This window comes from Chiloscyllium plagiosum, unplaced genomic scaffold (genome assembly GCF_037043375.1).
Source record: "Chiloscyllium plagiosum isolate Xiang-an unplaced genomic scaffold, Cpla_swu_hap1 HiC_scaffold_14, whole genome shotgun sequence".
NCBI classification, from domain to species: domain Eukaryota; kingdom Metazoa; phylum Chordata; class Chondrichthyes; order Orectolobiformes; family Hemiscylliidae; genus Chiloscyllium; species Chiloscyllium plagiosum.
The window spans coordinates 124617032-124630167 of NW_028270152.1; positions in this window are offsets into that span (position 1 = coordinate 124617032).

A 13136-nucleotide genomic window follows, 5' to 3' on the forward strand; every position below is an offset into this window, starting at 1 on the left:
GCACTAGCTTTCGCAGCGCTGCTTCTTCATCACGTGATTACGCTCTTTGAAAGTTCGTGCCTCCAAATAAACTGTTGGACTTTCATCTAGTGTTCTGCAATTTTTAAGCTTTCCCCAAGCCAGTCCAATACTGGCATCTCCGAATCACAAATAATATGGGACACAGCACTGATCCCTGTGGTACACAATTGGATACGAGTCTCCAGACAAACAAACAAACTTCTACCAGCAGACCTTCTGTCTCCTACCACTAAGTTAATTTGGATGCAACTTGGCAAGTCACTAATGAGTCCTACCTGTTTCCTGGCTATTCTGTTCCACTTGATGTACCTGTAGAATATCTGGGGATTCTCCCTAATCTTGTCCTGCCAGCAGGTTTCACGTCACTGTGTTAGCCAGTCCCCTTCAAATGAAGAATTGCCTTCTTATTGCAGTCTGAAATGGTCTATCATTTACCTGTCATTATTTGCCTTAAATGTAGAGTAGACAACCAGAGAAAAATCCTGTTTATTTCCACCTTGTCATTTGTTTAGTGACTTCTCTAAATTTCACAATGATAACCTCTCACTCTTCGAAACTCTAAAGAACACAGGCCGAGTTTCCACATCAGGCAATTTCGCCATCTGTGGGATTAATCTGGAGAATGTCCATTGCACATCCTCGGTGGTCAGTATATTCTTTCTCAGATTAGATCAATACTCTATGTACAGTCTCATTAGCAAGCTGTGAAACTGCTTCAACATGACCTTCCAACTATGTTCTGCTTCTCTTAAATGAAGGCGAACCTGACTTTAACTTTCCACTTCTATATATTCCTCCAATTACCATTCACATTACTTTATTTATGAATTCACTGCATGAGTTCTTATAAAAAGCCTTCTAAAAATCGAAGTATGCCATTATGTTGTAATAAACAAGTTCAAATCATTCTGAAGTTTTTCAAGTATGAAGACTCTGTCAGACTCTATTCGTGCAAACTGACTCTCTCCAATGTTGCTGTTAATTTCTAAATATCCAATATCAGATCCTATATAATAGATTCCATCAGTTTCCCGACAGATGTCAAGTTAATTGGTCTGCAGTTCTCCACACTATGTTTTCTTCCCTTTGCAGATGCTTGAATCCCTTCTATTCATCTACAATGCTTGGAACACATTGACTAACTTCCAGCCTCTGCAGAATGTACAGGAAAATAAAACAGTCATCGACAGCACAATTAATGCACCTATTGCTGATTTATTTCTAATATTTTTATACGAAGTACAACTGGCTCATCTGACTTAGCAATGCCCAATCCAGCTACAACACTACTATGCTAGCCTTCAACTACTACCTTTTTATTGATATGAATTGACTTTATGTCTTTAGTTCCACAGGTTCCATGTGATCACTTGGTACTTCTCAGCGATTTTCTGGATCTTCCTCCGTGATGACAGATGCAAAGTAACTGGTTACTTTCTTGGCCATTTCCCTGTTCTCCACAATAACCTCTCCTCGCCCGATTATAAAATTCCACATTTGACCTCGCTTTTATTTTTTTTTCTTTGCAATACAGATTGTAGATTTATGCAGTTTTTGTATTACATAGAAGAATACAGCGCAGTACAGGCCCTTGGGCCCTCGATGTTGCACCGATCCAAGCCCACCTAAACTACACTAACCCACTATCCTCCATATACCTATCCAATGCCCTCTTAAATGCCCATAAAGAGGGAGAGTCCACCACTGTTACTGGCAGGGCATTCCATGAACTAACGACTCGCTGAGTGAAGAACCTACCCCTAACTTCAGTCCTATATCTACCCCCCCTTAATTTAAAGCTATGCCCCCTTGTAATACCCGACTCAATACGCGGGAAAAGGTTCATACTGTCGACCCTATCTAACCCCCTAATCATCTTGTACACCTCAATCAAGTCACCCCTAAACCTTCTTTTCTCTAGTGAAAACAGCCCCAAGTGCCTCAGTCTTTCCTCATACGATTTTCCTTCCATACCAGGCAACATCCTGGTAAACCTCCTCTGCACCCGTTCCAATGCCTCCACATCCTTCCTATAGTATGGCGACCAAAACTGCACACAATATTCCAGATGTGGCCGTACCAGAGTCTTATACAACTGCAAGAGTCTTATACAACTGCAAATTTGTCTTGAAAACAGCCAAGGAGGCCCTCTTGTAATCTTGACACAAATTCACTCACTCACACACACACTATCACTCAATCACTCTCCATTCTTCACTCACACACACTCACACTCAATCAATCTCCATTCTTCACTCACACACACTTACACTCAATCACTCTCCATTCTTCACTCACACACATACTTACAATCAATCACTCTCCATTCTTCACTCACACTCATCCACACACTCTCATTCACTCTCCATTCTTCACTCATTGAGACACACACACTGGCACTGAATCACTCTCCATTCTTCACTCAGTCGCACACACTTACACTCAATCAGTCTCCATTCTTCTTTCACAGAATCATTAAAAGCCCACAATGTGGTAAAGGATCTTGGGCCCAACAGGTCCACCCCGCCTCTCCGAAGAGTAACCACTCAGATCCATTCCCCTCTGATTCTACACTTTGCGACTGATGCACCTAATCTACACATCCCTGAACACTTTGGGCAAATAAGCATTTCCAATTCAGCTAACCTGTAAATCTTTGGACTGTGGGAGGAAACCAAAGCACCCGGAGGACACCCACGCAAACACGGGGAGAATATGCAAACTCCACACAAATTTCTGAAAATTCTTCTGAACTCACTTCCTATGATGAATATAATCTTTAGTTTATTATGTTAACCTTCATTAAGTTACTTGCACTTTCTTTGGTGATTCTACCTTAAAGAAATAGACATACGTTTCACGTCATTGCAGTATTTCTGTCGATCTCAAGGTCCTGACCAGGTGTATCCAAGAACACATCAAGAGGCGAGAGAAGATATTGCAGGGATCCTGGCTGATCTTTTTGCATCATCGCTGGCCACGGGGGTGGTCCCGGAACACTAAAGGGTAGTGAACGTTGTGCCTTTGTTCAAGGAGGGCTGCGAAGAAGAACCTGTGAACTATAGATCAGTTAGCTTAACAACTGTGACATGTAATTTCCTTGAGAAGATTCTGAGAGATAACATATGCATGCATTTGAAAAGACACGGTTTCATAAGGAGCAGTATTCACTGCCTTGTGCATAGGATATCATGGCTCAAAATACTTTAGCGTTCTATTGAGGAGGGGACCTGGAATGTTGATGAGGGTAGGGTGTAGACTTAGTCTATCTAGATTTCAGAAAGGCATTTGATAAGGTTCCACATGATAGGCTGCTCTGAAAGGTTCGATGGTATGGAATCCAGGGGGATCTAGCAAATTGGATGCTCAATTGGCTTGATGGTAGAAAGCAGAGGCTAATACTGGAAGGATGCTTGTTGGACTTGAGGCCTGTGGCTAGTGGACTGTCTCAGGGGTCGGGGCTGAGCTTATTACTGTTTGTTATCTATATCAAGGATTTGGATGAGAATGTACAAGGCATGATTAGTAATTAGGCTGATGGCAATAAAATAGGCAATACTGTGAACAGTGAGAAAGGTTATTAGAAATTGCAGCAGGACCTTTATCAGCTGTGGTCGTGGGCCGAGAAATGGCAAATGGAGATTAATATGGACATATGTGGGGTGTTGCATTTTGGAAAGTCAAATCCAGGTTGGAGTTTCGTGGTGAATGTTAGACCCTGAGGGCTGAGGTCCGTGGTTCTCTGAAAGTAGTTGCATGTAGACAGGGCAGTGAAAAGGGCTTTTGGCACACTGACCTTCATCAGTCAGGGCATTGAGTATAGAGGTTGGCGAGTTATATTGCAGTTGGAGAGGAAGCTGGTAGGCATGCACTTGGAGTATTGTGTTCGGTTTTGTTCACTTTGCCAGAGGAAGACTGTGATTAAACTGGAAAGAGGACCGAAGAAATTTACAAGGATGTTGCCAGTACTCGAAGGTCTGAGTTGTAAGGAGAGTTTGGACGGCCAGAACATTTTCCTTTGAGTGTAAGAAACTGAGGGGAAATCGTATAGAAAAGTATAAAATCATGAGATGCATGGAAAAGATGAATGTACTCATTCTTTCTGCCAGTTTAGGAGAATCAAGGTCTAGAGGACATCAGGTTAGAGGTGAAAGAATAAAAAGGATCCTGAGCACCAACTTTTTCACGCAGAGGTTGGTACACATGTGGAATTAGCAGACAGCAGTTTGATTGAGGCACGTACATTAACAACATTCAAAAGGCTTTTAGACAAATACGCGGATAGGAAAGATTTAGAAGAATAAGGGGCAAGGACAGGGAAATAGAATTAGCAGGATGGACATTTTGGTCGGCACGGACCACTTTGGTCCAAAGGGCCTGTATTCATGCTGCAGGGCTCCATGAGTCTATAACTCTAACAGCCATTGCGTGTCTACCACTTCATGCTCAAACATTCTATATTGTATGCAGGCGCCGCGTAAAATACAACATATTAACGTCTCTAGTCTTCGGAGCAAGGTTACTAATGAGTCCTTTTGACCACACAAAACCAAATCCAAAATTATCTGCTCTCTTGTTTGAGTCACAACATACTCTTCAACCAACCTGTTCTGCGCTTTTGGAATTTATTTTTCACAACATTAGCAGTCACTTCGTTAACGCAGTTTAGATGCAATTTCAGATCATGGAATAATGCTGCAGCACCCACAATATTTGCATCTCTATTTTCCAGAGCATACAATGCACAGAATTTGCACAAGAGCATTGGTTTCGATACATAATACACCAATTTTTGCTTCTCTTTCCTATTTGTAAGATCCACCCAAACTGATTCTGTGGAATCTGAGAGACAGGGTCTATGGCATTATTAGTGATAGACTTGGACAAGACATTGGGGGAGCGTCACCTCGACGCTGACATGATCTGAAGAAATGGCCAGCATCTCAGGATAAGTATCAATATCCTCCCCTCTCTGTCAGGTTAACTGTCACCGTACTCTGTCTGTTCCCTCACACTCACTACCTGTTATAGCACCTACCCCCTAACAAGGCTCACACTCTACCTCCAAATGAGGCTCACGCACTACCAATCTCATTATTGAATTCAGCACCCCACCCCCCACCCTATCCCCACCCTGCGCACTCTCTCCCCTCCACTATACTCCCAACACTAATAACACTGCATGGATACAACACTGTGGACTGACTCCCTCCGGACACCTCACCATTCCCCCTCCCTCTCCACATACACCAGCACTAACAGCAGGGCCACACATTCCCACCATCTCTCCCTTCACCCTTTCTCCCATTCCAGGAGAAACGGACTGTAATAGGAGAGAAAGGGCCAAGCCAGATGGTGGAGCACCCGATATCTGATCTATCCTTTACCGCACCACCCCACTACCATGTGGTGAGGACCCTCACCACATGAGCCAGAGTGGAACGGGATGTGTCGTATGGAGATTCCGTGACATCCATGCCCCCCTCCAACTGAGTACAAAACAATGCTCAGTGAAGGGCAATTCGCACTTTAACCATTCTGTCTGATCTCACAATTTTCTCCCTCTCCAAGCAACAAAAATATCATTGCAGAGAGATACAGACACAAAAATATTCAGAGACATATGTAAACACACTAATATACTGACACTCACAGTACTTACATTGAGATAGAACCGCACACACAGACATAGATAGTCGCACACACAGACATAGACAGTTGCACAAAAATAGACACAAGCACAAGTAAATCGCACAGGCTCATACACAGATGAACCGATGTCAGTGCATAAATACCAAACACACAGACACATGAACAAACACACACAAGTGTACACACGGACCCACAGAGACACAGACACTAGTGCTTATAAGACAGAGATAGATAGGTTTTTGATGAATAAGCATGTCAAGAGTTACAGAGAGTTGTCAGAAAAAATGATGTTGAGAAATCTCTAAGCCAGTATTAAATGGAATTCAGAGTCGATGGGTCGAATGTCCTAATTCTGCGTTTTTAATGCTCATGTGGTGTCATTCTATCAGTTATTCTCTTCCTGGGACAGGAGCAGAGAATAAGTTTAATGCATACTTGATTGAAAAGGGTCAGTGGTCCAATTGGACAGGTTTAGAGTGCTGAATGGTTTATGGCTATGTCTAATTATTCTGTCCTTATGTTTCAAAGGAGGTGGCGATTTCATGTTATGTTAAAAGTTTAAAATAGCAGGTTCCACACTGAAATAAGGTCGCCCCTTTAACTTTAGTGTTGTACTGTCTGTAGGGTCCTCATCCTCAGGGAGCAGTGGAGACTCGGTTTTTGAAGATATTCAAGGCTGAGCGCGACTGATCTTTGCTGGACAGGAGAGTCAATATTTATTAAGAACAGACAGGAGACGGATGGTCAGGCACAAGTGGATCAGCCATGAGCATTCTGACTGGTGGCGACGAATGGCCAACTGCTGCCCTTACCCAATGTGCTGTTCCCTCAATCCACCCTCGAGGCTGTTTCAGAGATATACTGCTGGAACTACACCATATGTTGTTCCCTCAAAGCACTATTCGATGCGGTTACAGAAAAATATACTGCTGGCCCTACCCAATGTATTATTCCCTCAATCCACCCTCGATGCTGTTACAGGCGTATACTGCTGCCACTACCCGATGTATTATGCCCCACATCCACCCCTCGAAACCGTGACAGAGATAGGGGGCAACCTCATTCAGCCAGTCATTATCGTTACCATGAGACTGGAGGAGACCATTCTGTCTATTTAACGAGTTACTGAGGAAAATAGAGCTAATCATTTTAGCTCATTGAATACATTCTACGGCACAGGACGCCATGTAAACATCTGAACTGCTACACAGGAAGCTGTTGCTAACAGGAAATAGAGAGTGGAGATAAATGCTTATTTTCACATTACAAAGCTATAACTGGTGGAGTGCCTCAGAGATCACGATGGCATCATCAACGATCAATGTCTGTATCAAAGATCTGGAGGAAGGGACTGAATATATCAAAGCCCAATTAGCTTAAACACCAAGCTGGTCATCCAGTATGTCATCAAATGGAGGTCGTATGTCATCAATGTGATATAGGCAAAGGGAGGTTAGTGAGCAAACATTCACCGGTTATAGGATAATGTGAGATGTCTATTTTGGATGGAACGATAAAACAATGGTAAACAATTTAAGTGGAGAGAGATTGCAGAACTCTATGATACAGAGGGTATTCATGATCCTGGTACACGAATCATATGTTGATAGTCTGCACTTGCTGTTATTGAAATGGAAGATAAGTGGAATAATTGTTTCTGGCAAAGAGTACCAGGTTTAATCAGGAATGTGTTACTGCATCTGTACCGGTAAAAGTGAGGAGTGCAGATGCTGGAGATCAGAGTCGAACAGTGTGAGGCTGGAAAAGCACAGCCAATCAGGCAGCATCCGAGGAGCAGGAGAATTGGCGTCACGGGTATAAGTCCTTCCTCAGGAATATGCCCGAAACATCGAGTTTCCTGTTCGTCGGGTGCTGCCTGACTTGTTGTGGTTTTCCAGCATCACATTTTTCGAGTCTCCATCTGTACAGGGCGTTGCTAAGTCCACACCTGGCACATTATGTGCAGTTTTGATCCCTTAACCTAAAACAAAGCTTTAGAAGCTTATCAACAATGTTTTGTTCACACTTTCCTGGAATGAAGGCCTTTTGCTCTGAAACATTATCAGTTTTGGTCTTCGATGAGAAATCTTTTTGAAGCATACACAATTTGGAGAATAATCAGCTGGATGCATATTTTCTCTTGTCAGGGAGATAAAAACCATGGAATAAATTTAAGAATAAAATGTATTGATTTTAGCACAGATATTACGAAAGCATCAAACGAATTTTAAAAATTAAGCATATGCATACCAACATATCATCAAATTATAAAGCCAGAATGTTCTCTTTTGCTAATTAAAGGCACTGTGTATAACAACAGCAACGATGCACTTGGATATCGTCCATTATGATCCACTCCAGAGAATGTTCACGACGAGCGCACACGGTCCAGTTTGGTGTTCAGTTGACATGATTACTTCTTTCAACACAGAGAGGGAGAACAATGTTCCCTGCATGAGAAGCAGCAGCCGATTGATCCCTCTATCTTCTTTTGTTCCACCTGACAACAGTAATCTCTGACTCACCTCTACCTGATGAGTCGTGGAGTATCCCTGATGAGAGATTCATTGGAATCTCTCTACCGTCTGAAGCAAAGGGAATTCAGCTAAATCCAACTTTCCTGGGGAGAAATCACATCACAAGTAGCTTGTCTGAGCGTAATGGGCGGCACGGCGGCTCAGTGGTTTGCAGTGCTGCCTCACAGCACCAGGGCCCAGGTTTGATTCCAGCCTCTGGCGGCTGTCGGTGTGGAGTTTGCATATTCACCCCGTGTCTGCGTGGGTTTCCTCCACGTGCTCCGGTTTCTTACCACAGGCCCAAAAATGTGCAGTTCAGGTGAATTAGCCATGCAAAATTGTCCATAGTGTTCGGTGCATTAGCACAAGGAAATGGGACTGGGTGGGTAAATCTTCGGAGGGCTGGTATGACTTATTGGGCTCGAGGGCCTGTTTCCACACTGTAGGGAAACTAATCTAATAACTTCAGAGAACAGAATAACATTTGGGACAGCCTATAATCTATCAATTTGTTATGAGTTCAATTATTATGAAACTTTGGAAAGCTTTCATTTTTCAGTTTTGTCTTAAGATGTGTATGTTTCACAATTTTCTAGAAGTTGACCAAGGCTGATATTTATTTCATTAGCCATATCACTAAACTTTGAAATTTGTTGTAAACAGTGGAGCATTGTGACTACAAAAAGAAACACTGACCCTGCAACATTGACTGGAGCACGAATGACAAATTCTAAAAGGGCTGTTCAAGTAGGAGTTCCCTTCCCCAGACGTTTGTGGTGCCTGGATGTTTACATTTATTCAAAGTTGTGTCTGTTAAATATTTGATAGACAAGTGAATGAAGGAAAATGGTGCACGTACAGAAGAAGTACTGCTGAGACCACAATCAGATGAGCTACGAACTTAGTGCGTGTCAGAACAAAGACAAAGTGCCTAATGGCCCACTCCTACTTCTCAGTCCGATGTTCCGATATTCCATTCAGCCCCTCACAGCTCCTGCACAGGAGTAGACAGAGGCCACTTGCTCGAAATACCTGGTTAACAGTAATACAGGATCTCCTTCTGTCCCTCACAATTGTCACACACAGTTTGGCGTGGGTTGCAAAATGTTAATTTAAAACCCAGGTTGGGCTCAAAAGACGCCTCTAGTCTATTTATAGAGTGTATCCTGTCTGCAACTTGTGCTTCATTTGTTGCTCGTGGTGCAGACCCAGATTCGCTGTGAATACAGTCCCAAACATCACCCTGAGATGACTCATAAAATGCTTTGCCCTCTCTAACTGCAGCATCCAATAACGGAATGTTCAGGAAAATTACAACCACTCACTTTCTAATTACAGAATTTGAGAACATAAGGAACAGGATCGGATGGTAATTCGGATGGTCAGGCCTGCCATGCCATTGTATAAGATTATAGATGATCCCTTGTTGTTATCAACTCTGCTTTATTTCCCAATTATTCACATCCCTCAATTCTATGGCAGGTCAAAAACCCACCCCCCACCTCTGTAAATACTTTCAGTGATATAGCTCACCGAACTCTCTTGACCAGAAGATTTCTGACATTCATTATCCTCTGTGAGAAGGTTACACTCCCCAAACATACACAATAATCTATTTGTATGTTCAAAAGAGGTGAACACAGCAGCTCATGTAAGAGTGACAGACTCTGATATCAAGGCAGGAATTGACTCAGGATGGTATCAAGAAACGTTGACTAAATTAAATGTAATGGGAATCGGCCACAATCTCTCCACTAGTGGTCAGCCATCGCACAGAGGAAGATGTTCATGGATGGTGGACATCAATCATCTTAGTCCCGGGACAGCCCTACAGAAGATCCTCAGGGTAGCTTCCTCGACACAATCATCTTCAGCTGCGTCATAAATGTCCTTCCCCATCATTACATCAGAAATGGGATGATCACTGAAGATCACACAATGTTCAGAACATTTTCCCCCCTCAGCTCCTGAAGCAGTCCACGTCCATGTGCAGCAAGACCCGGACAGTATTCCAGTTTGTGCTGTTAAATTGTCGGTAAAATTTATGTAATAGCAGGGCCAGACATTGCACATTTCCACAGCTAAAAGAGGAGCTGATTCAACATCTAAAGCTGGTTACACACGAATATGAGCGAGCACTCAGCCTATCAAAACTACTGAACAGGAAGAGTCGCAGTACATTCAATACTCCTGCCTGTTACATAGGAAGAGGATGGATCTGGTCAGCACATCGAACTGTTAAACAGTAACAGGTGGAGCCCAAACAGTCTCTAGAAACTATTTCACGGGACCAGGAAAAGACCATTCAGCCTCGGAAAGGCTTATATAGGAACAGGAGGATGTCACTGATGCTCCAACATGACAAATCACAGGAGCAGAACATGATGTTTATCGTGGCTCTATTATCTGTGCAACAATTGCTACTTTACCGTGGTTTGCTGGCAGTTAGGAGGGAAGCAACATGTTTTCTGTCAAGCCTCAAGGAGACATTTTCCATCCCCATGTTCTCCGTGGGGATCAGAAGCTGGTGGGAATAGTTAACTGTTTTCGATTGAATGTATTGTGGCTGATGCTGGGATTGTGGATAACATGACGTTCAGTGCAGGATCACACACCAAATGCACGTTATTAATATGTGGAGTTTTTTATTCAAAGTCTGGATTTCTTGCTCTCTCATTGATATGGGGAGTGGGAGTGACTGGCGGGAATGTTCTCAGAGGTACTAAAAGTACCTAGAGTTTCGTAAACTTAGTAAAAACAAGTAGCCGTGGGATTTATCACCGTGTCTGTTTAGAGCATCATGTATGATTGTCCATCCACCTGAAGGTCCAACGCAATCCCATCTTATTCTCTCACAATGCGACAGATTAATCTTCACTCACTCCTCATGGTACCATCATCCCAGGGATTAGTTTGGTGGAACTCCTTTGAACTCTCTCTGTGGTAAGGAGATCATTCCTTATAAAGGAGAGTAAATCTGTGGACAATACCCTAAATGCTGCCTTAGCAAAACGCTCAGGGATGATCACATTAATTACTTTCCCTCACTTCGCCGTCTCCATTTCTTTCTAATGGCGTAAAAAGCATCATTCTATATATATCGCCACTGATGCGAAATTTACAACTTCCTTACATCTGTATGTTAGTGTCAATAAAACCAGCACCAGACGAGCCTATCGAGATGGACATCACTCTCGGGGCTAAACTCAATGAGAAGGAACACATCTAAAATAAGGAATAGTCGCCTGCCTGATCGAAATGAACAGTAGGAATATGGGAAACTGGAAGCAGAATGGAGTTATCTTTACTTTTGTTCTTTTTCACGAGGCATATGAAACCCCGGTTAGACCAGCATGTTAACCCTATCTTGAACTGAGTGGCTGGTTCAACTGTTCCACCGGACAGTAAAGATATTGCTGTGTGTTTGCAGTTACTCGCAGACCTGAAGAAGGAAGGATAACCCATTGTCTTCTCTAAAGGACATGACGCAAGCAGATGGGCTTCTGTTTATTACAAATAATGATGGTTTCTTTTAAATTCCATCAACTTGCTTCAAGAGACATCAACCGATTATTATTCTGTGCCTCTACATGAAGAGTCAATGACTTGAACACCATGTACCTTCTTCCTGTCTGTCGGATTATGTGGAGAGAACAAGTTAAACATCTCAAGTACCTTTATCTTGTCATGGACATGTGGTTAGAAGGGACTTGAAATGGATGAATCCAGGTTACATAGTAGCACAAATAACGAAGTTTATTCAGAAGTTGCACTGAGCCTGACGATTAGACTGGGACATCCTAATAGTGGTACCGGGCAGATTGGTGAGTGGGGAGGATATGGAAATGTAGATCTGTGCAGGGATAGAAGGATTATGGAGTTTGAGAACAGTTTGGTTCCTTCTCACATATCAGTGAGCAATTTATAAATAAAAATTTGCATTATAGAATTTATCAGGAAAGGAATTTTTGATTGGAAGTGAAGACACTGATTTCCCCCTTTCCAAAATTTACCTAACATGAGCAGAAACACAGTTCAGTCCGGTTTAATAGACAAAGAGAATGACTTACTAGGAACACCAACTATAGCGAGGATGGGATAGCAACCAGCTTGAGTAATCCAAAGGATATCTCCAATCCGCGATGCTAATGATATCAAAGGCTGAGAAAGGTAGTAAAGACCATCGTATAAACTCCAGTTTATTGTTGCAATATTCGAGTCTATTGTTCTCAGATTCTGATCTCTCCTTCCCCTCTCTCTGGAGCTGCTGATCCCTGTTATTGCTGTCGGTGATGCTCCTGCTCATATTACATCACATCGATATCACATCGAATCCAGTCCTTATTTGAAGAAAAAGCTAATCCTCCAGTGACAAATTTATGATCCATAGCGACTGACATTAATCAAAGTCGCTGAACAAATAGCTCCAGTTTGCCCCTTTCAATTCCATACAGTTATTATTAAGTTTCAAAATAACGTATAAAAGTTACACATGTGGTGTGGGACATGTAAGTGTGACTGAGGGAATGAATGTTAGAGACGGTAAATTGATTGTATGTTATCATTCAATCTGAATTGGATACGGGAGTAATGACAGACGATTGTCAGAACATAAATGAGTTTCTCTGTTTATAATTGGAAACATACAACCTGCAACTAGTGATCAGTCATTACAATATCAATAAAACATTGACACAACTTTTATACTCAATAATCTGACAGGAAAATGTGCCTAAGACAACATGGCGTTATAATAGGCAAATGGCATGGATATGTTAACAGAGAATTGCCCCAGACAAATGCAATTCAGATTGTTGCTCCAAGATCAGAGAGGGCAGGTGAGGGTCATGCTGTTGATTTATTAATGCCAATCAACTGTGATGAGGTGTCACTTCCTGGATTTCAATTACAACGTTGGGGAGGAAACAGAAAACATTCAGAATTGGG